This window comes from Hyperoodon ampullatus (assembly GCF_949752795.1).
Source record: "Hyperoodon ampullatus genome assembly, chromosome: 13".
In the NCBI taxonomy this organism is placed as follows: Eukaryota; Metazoa; Chordata; class Mammalia; order Artiodactyla; family Ziphiidae; genus Hyperoodon; species Hyperoodon ampullatus.
Genome location: NC_136926.1, coordinates 1,909,121 through 1,916,011, shown reverse-complemented (window position 1 = coordinate 1,916,011; position 6,891 = coordinate 1,909,121).

The following is a 6,891-nucleotide window of genomic DNA, read 5'->3' as shown; positions in this document are numbered from 1 at the left end:
TGTGTGTAGGGGTTACGCCTTTAAAGAAGAGGTCTCTGTAACAAGAACTATTGCTCCCCAGCTGGGGGTCTCCCACCAGCCCAGGGTCTCTGGTTGGCAGGTGTGAGGGACCCTGTGGTCTGTGGGGAGAGCAGTTGGCACGGGGGTCACGTTGTCCTCTGTCTTCGAGCGCACACCTGGGGAGATGCTGACACGGGTCCACGAGGGACGTGTAAGAGGATGTTCTCTGAGTGTGTGTGTGGTGGCCGGGAGTTGGAGGCTACCTGGGAAAGTGGAGGGAAAACGTGGTGGGTGCCCGCATCGAAGCAGGATGCAGCCTGAAAAACGATGGAATCACTGTGCACTTAGCAACATGAGCATCTGGTCAAAACATAATTATTTGTATAAAATAAAAATTGTCATAAACAGAATGAAATATATAACACAATGCCATCAGTGTATATTTAAATATATGCCCACAAAACAGCAGTGGACATTTTGCAAGACCACATTAAAGAAAAAAGATAGTCATTAAACACAGATCAAGGAATTTCTAAAAATAAATCTTACGACAAAGTCTCAATAAACATACTCAAATAAATAAGGTAAAAATTCAATAAAAATAAAAAAGATACTAGCAAACACAGTTTTATGATTTCATAAGAGCAGGAGAGGAATGGACTAAAGGGGAATAATAATAATAATAAAACCAGATGGAATCCACGTGCAGACCAATGACATGTAACGTGTGTAGTGTGATTGGTTCACCCCATTTGTCTTGAGGTCCGATAAAGAAGAAAAAGTCGGAAGCAGTGAAAGAGGGGCTGTGAGACCCACGGAGGCTCCTCCAAGCTGGACATGCCCTTGTCTGTCCCTGTCCCCAGTAGAGGACATCCTGGCCCTGCCCCTCCCCCAGACATTGTGAATCGGGGAGCCCAACTGTTTTAATACTCGCCCAAGGCAGACATTTTTAAAACATAATTCTCCCAGGATGAAATCATTAATTAAAAAGGGGAACTCATGTATTCTGAAAGCAAGTATAAATTAGCCGGGAATTATTCACTCGCAGATCATTTTAGTCCATGGAAGAAAACACGAGACACTAAAGCTCATGCACGGACAAGACTGCTGATGCCTTCCGAGATTCACCTTGTACTTGGATGTCTGTGTCCAGTCTAACTGCTGTTTTGATTGAATTTTTGTGATCTCTGCTCTGCCAGTGAGAGATAATGCACGTGCGTTTCACGAGATGGGAGATTCAGGGGCCGTTCTCACCCAGACACATGCCCAGGGAGGAAGGTGCTGGCAAACAAAGCCAAGTTTTAAAAGCTTCCCATTTGCTTAGTTGTGTAAGTGATGCACGATGAGGGCAGGGAGAGGCGATCAGAAGACACAGGACGTCAAAGAAAGAAAGTACAGCCATCCACATTCTATCCTCAGGAAAATCACCGTTAGCATGAATACTGTATCTTTTCCATTTTTTAGAACTTTGTCTAAAATGAGGCACACATATAATGCACGTAATATGTTTAACCTCATTTATACCTAAGTGGGACCATATTAGAAATGACATTTCATCACCTACCACCCTCACTCACCATACTGCAGAGACCACTGCACATAAATAATGCAGATCAGCACGACCATCTTATTCTACAGAGTGTTACACTGACGCTGTCCTGAAGTTCACTGGACATTTCCCTCTCTTGGTCCCTCAGGATTCCGGAGGCTTCGGTATCACACACGAAGATGTAACGAGTGTCCTGGGTTGCAGTTTGCCCTTAGCACGAGCCCTGGCAGTGGGTGTGTACTGTGCACACAGAAAGGGAAAACTAAAACACCAGGTTCCTTAGCTGGAATGCTGTGGGGCGGGGGGAGCAACACGAAAGGGGGGATCCTGAAAGCCGTAATGTGTCAGGGAGATGGCAGAGGAGACAGAGACCAAGAAAGGGAACTAACTACAAGGGCGTTTCTGAACTACTACTGGGCTCCCCCTGACCCATGCACATGTGCTCTGATACTCATCAGCACACCGAAGGCTTTGAAGACTGTGCCCAGGGTAGACCAGGGCCCAGGTCCCAGGCTGACCGATGGTTAGAGCACACGAGGGACAGACACACATAGCACTTCCAAGGCTTTGGAACAGAAGCTGAACCATAGCCCATCAACGAAGGCAGGGACTTGCTGCGTGTGCCTAACCAGGTCAAGTGTCCGCTAAAACAAGCCTTCCCCTTAGAATTTAAGCAACATCCAGGGTCATATAATGTAATATTTAAACTGTTCAGGATGCAATCTGAACTCATATGCCATCAATCTGAAATTACAAAAAACCACAACCATCTCAATACCTTGCAAGAGGGAGTTCCAATCCAGAGATACCAGCTCCAAAGCAACAAAGATTTACTGTATAGCACAGGGAGATATATTCAACATCATGTAATAAACTATGATGGAATAGAATTGAAAAAATATATATATATTATAGAATTATAATATATATATAATTCTATATTATATATAGAATTTGAAGTGCAATATACTATAGAATGTCAATCTCTCAAATGTGATTTTCTTCCCTTGTAATTGATTAGTGGGATAGACTCACCAAGGTATGAATAGTGTTTACAGCTGATCGTGGACAGAAGCTGATGTCCCCAATGTCAGAACACCCCAGCTGATGCACAAGTGATACACGCCAGGTCACCAACCAGGGGTCACAGCCCGTGGCTGACCCTCTCTGCCCTGTGGAAGGCAAAGGTGCCCACTGCCAGCACACACTGCCCCGGTTCAATGCTGGTCCCCAGCTAAAAAGCCATTAGCATCTGGTCCATATTGATCTGCAGCCATGGGGGGGCTCAGCTGAGTGATCCTCCCTGCGAGAAGCAGGACACAGGCATCTCATCTGGCCTGGAGCTGGGACTTCTCATTACCGGATCCAATCTCCCAAACCAGGCTCCAGGGGCTCGTGGATATTTCAGTTGCAAGGTTTTCTGCAGCACGAGGGGAGCAAAGCCAGGCAGGCTTGGTTCATTCCTCTGGTTCTAGGGGCACAAGACAAAAAGCAGCGTTGGGGCCAGCACCCTCACCTGTGTCCTTGTGGGTCTGTGTTCTCTGTATAAATAGGGATGTTTCTGAATTTGCGCATGGGAGTCTGTGTGTGTGAGCATCTGTGACGTGTGCCTCTAAGTTTGCAGGTGTGTGTCTCGGTCCTTGCACAGGGCATGTGCATGTGTGCCTACTTTGTGACAACGACATGTTTTCTCTGGACAAGTCGTGGCCTCCTGGCCTGGCCTCCCCTCCGCCCCTCTTGAGCCCAGCAGCAGGACAGACATGGAAAGGATAAACCAGATCACCTCACTCCCTGGTTAAGTCCTCCCAGGGCTTCTACATCATCAGGGTTGGTAACTGTAAGGACAGGAACCCCTGCAGCTGGGTGAAGGGGAAAAGGAGCACGTTTCACTGTCCCTGAGCGGGGTCCGAGCCTGAGCATTTCCAACCGCCCCAGGTGAAGCCGCCAGGTGGGCGGCCAGGGTGCATGTCAGGAGGCGCTCAGGCCCCTCGTGGGGAACAAACGCCTGCCCCACACCAGGGCCACTCAGCCAGACCCCGCCGCCGCCGCTGGCCCCGAGAACTGGACCTTTTCTCTCCACCGCTCCCCGCCGAGGCCTGGCTCCCGGCCAGCTCCACCGCCTTCCCCGGTTCCGCCAGCTCCACCTTCTCTCTTCCGGAGCAGAGGCTCACGGGAGGCTTCGGATTGGTGGGTCGGGGTCACATGACTGGGCCCCGCTGCAAGGGAGGCTGGGAAACGGACCTCTGGTTTCCACCCTGGGAAGTGAGACTCGTGGTGAGGGAAATGTCCCCTGGGAAGGGAGGTCTCACAGCCAGCCGGGGGCTGCACGACGTCCACGGTAGCTTCTCCCACAGCCAGACTCCGGCCGCAAGACTCACAGGCCCCTCCGTCTTTCATCCTCCCACACACCAGGCCCAGCCCCCCACGTTTCTAGAACTTTCTCCGCCCATCTCGCCAGCCGGCCCTCAGTTCAAATGCCACCTCCTCAGAGAGGCTTCCTCCGACTACCCCAGTCATTCCAGGACCCAAATCCAAGGCCCTTAGCCCTGAGGACGTAGCAAAGCTGGTTCACACCTGCCCTCCCCCTTTGAACACAAGGTTAGAAAATGTCCTGCTGTTCAGCAGGACACGCTTCACTTAGCCAGATTCCGTGACCGGGGAAGATCCTGGCCATCCACGTTCCACACAGTCGCAGGGCTGCTCCCAGAAGGAATGTTCCGAGGATAAAACTGATCCTCTTGTTTGAATATGTGATGTGTGTGAGTGTGTGTGTGTGAATGTGTGTGTATGTGCGAGTGTGTGTGTGTGTGTGTATGTATGTGAGAGTGTGTGCGTGGGGGTGTGTGCAAGTGTGTGTGTGTGTGAGTGTGTGCATGTGTGAGGGGGGGGGCAGGGGGCCTTCTTCACAAGGCACACCGGAAGTGCTTTTTCTCTGGCGTGGCCAGCACTGGAAAGGGGCTGACCCAGCATGTGGTCATCGTGTGCAGAGAGAACGGGTGCTCAATGTAGGGAGATCACTGTGTGGATGTCGACCAAGGAAGCTTCCAAGCTATGATACGGCACACAGCGGGATCCTGGCACACACTCATCTAGGTGTTAAATTCAGATATATACACTCAACATCAGGGAGAGGATAGGGGGAGGGAGAGGGAGAACTATGTAAACCATTTGGGTCACTCCTGTCAAGGAGTCGATGTCCCAAACGCAGGAATCAGAGGACAGGGATCTGCTGTCCCCTCATCTGTCTCCAGGGGGTATCTTCACCATTCTGAGATGATTCAGTGTTTAAAACTGTATTCTTCACTCAAAATGGCCCTACGAACGAGGCATGTATTTCATCTTTTGCTCAGCAGAGAAAAAGCAAAAACAAAAAACTATGATCTGTTCCAATGCTGGACTACTCATGATTTTTAAGAAACTCAAATCTAAACTCGAGTAAGGTAGGACTCTCCCATGTTGTCATTATTTCCGGGGCCCCTGTGTCTTAGGCGGCTCCCCCCACACACCGTGCTCCATCCTGGGCGCCGAGGGCCCACCAGCTGGGAGGGGAGCACGCTTGTGTGGGGTCCTGGCTCCACCCCTCCCTGGATGTGTGGCCAAGTCTGTGACCTCTCTGTGCCTCAGCTTCCTCGTTGGTGAGTGTGGATGAGAGCAGAACCTAGCTCACTGGGGGAGGATTGAAGGAGATAATCCATCTAAGCCCCTTAGCACAACGCCTGTCACCCAGGAGGCGCTCCATAAATGTGGTGGTTATTAACTTCACGTTCACGAGATGGACTTTGCAGTAAACGGTGCAGAAATAATTTTGAAATTTGTCATGCTATATTTCAGGGCACTTGTGAATGAAGCACTGGATTTCAAAGGCCTTTATCACATGCTTTCTCATAACTAGGACCCTGGACTCAAATGTTTCTTCATGTTAATGTATGTATTTTTTTCCTCGCCTGGCTGCCTCAACCCATATTTCTTATCCCCTCAGGCCTAATGCTTAAGCCTAGACTTTAGAAGAATAACAGGAACTAGAACTATCGTTGTATTATTTGTTCTTTTAGATTAAAATTTATTTTCTGATTCCCTACAATCTTGCCTTTCACACATGCCCGTGGGCATTAACATTTAGTCAGACCATCCCTTTCATTTCTTCATATCTCCTTCCTCCAGCCTGTCATCTGGAAGGAAACTTGTCATTTTCAGTCAGCTCACAAGAGATGATTTTTAATTTATACCTGAGTGAGAGCTGACATGGCTCAACATTTCCCAGTGTTCCCTCAGGCTCCCGTGTCAGCCAGGATCACCTTCTCCTCCCCTCCCCCCTCCCTCTATTACTTCTCTTTCCCATCTTCACGCACACAAGGCAAACCACTCAACTGGCCCCAGATGCAGTGGGCCGTCCCTCTAGGACTCCTCCAGCCTTACAGCAGGGCGTCTCCCCTTCCCTGGTTTCTGGGTGAACCTCACACTTAACTCTCCCACCTCCCACCATCCAGGACGCCCTGCTCTCTGAGACCTCAGATCTCTCAGGAAGGTCCATCCCCTCCAGCCCACAGGGCAGCGCTGCTGCTTCTCCCAGACCCAGGGAGATGCCAAGGATGAGGCCTGCAGCTACGGGACACAGCAGAGGTTTGTCACATTGGACATTGAGAATGCAGCCAGTATTCTGGGAATCCAACTGATAATGTCTGAGGTGAAGCCAAAATGGCCTCCCTCCTGGAATCCACATGGTGCAGACCTCCTCCCTGCCCCTCGCTGTCTCTGCCTCCTGGAATCTCTGACACGTGAGTTGACCTGCAGGACTTGGTCTTCCCACCGCTGCTCCCACCCAGCACCCAGGGAGGACCTGACCCACAATACAGAGTCAGCAATGTCAGTAGAAAGAGTGAATGTCGGGGAAACTGGGGAGGGGGCCAAGGTCCGGGGTCTACCATCCATGTTCTGGTCGTGCCCATCCCTCAGACACAGGCTCAGCATCATCCTGAGAACTTGTCTTGGGTCACCTGTCACAGGACACAGAGGACATTCTGGGATCAATCCCAGAGCTGGTACAGCTGGTGATGACAAGGGAAGCTGAGAGAAATTTCCTGACTGAATAACAGTGTGTGGTTGAAAGAAAAAATGACCACCTCCCTGAGAATCTTCAGAAAGTGTGTGAAAAGTACAGAACATAAAGACTAACTTTCTTAACAAAATAAACCTTCAGATGTATCATTTTCATAGGACACAAAAAGCACAAGCATGACAACCTTTTAGAAAATGACATCACTTCAGCACATCACCCATTTTCCAAATCTATTTCCTTTCCTCACCATTTCTAGGAGGTTGATCTGTTGATTCTTTGCCAAGCT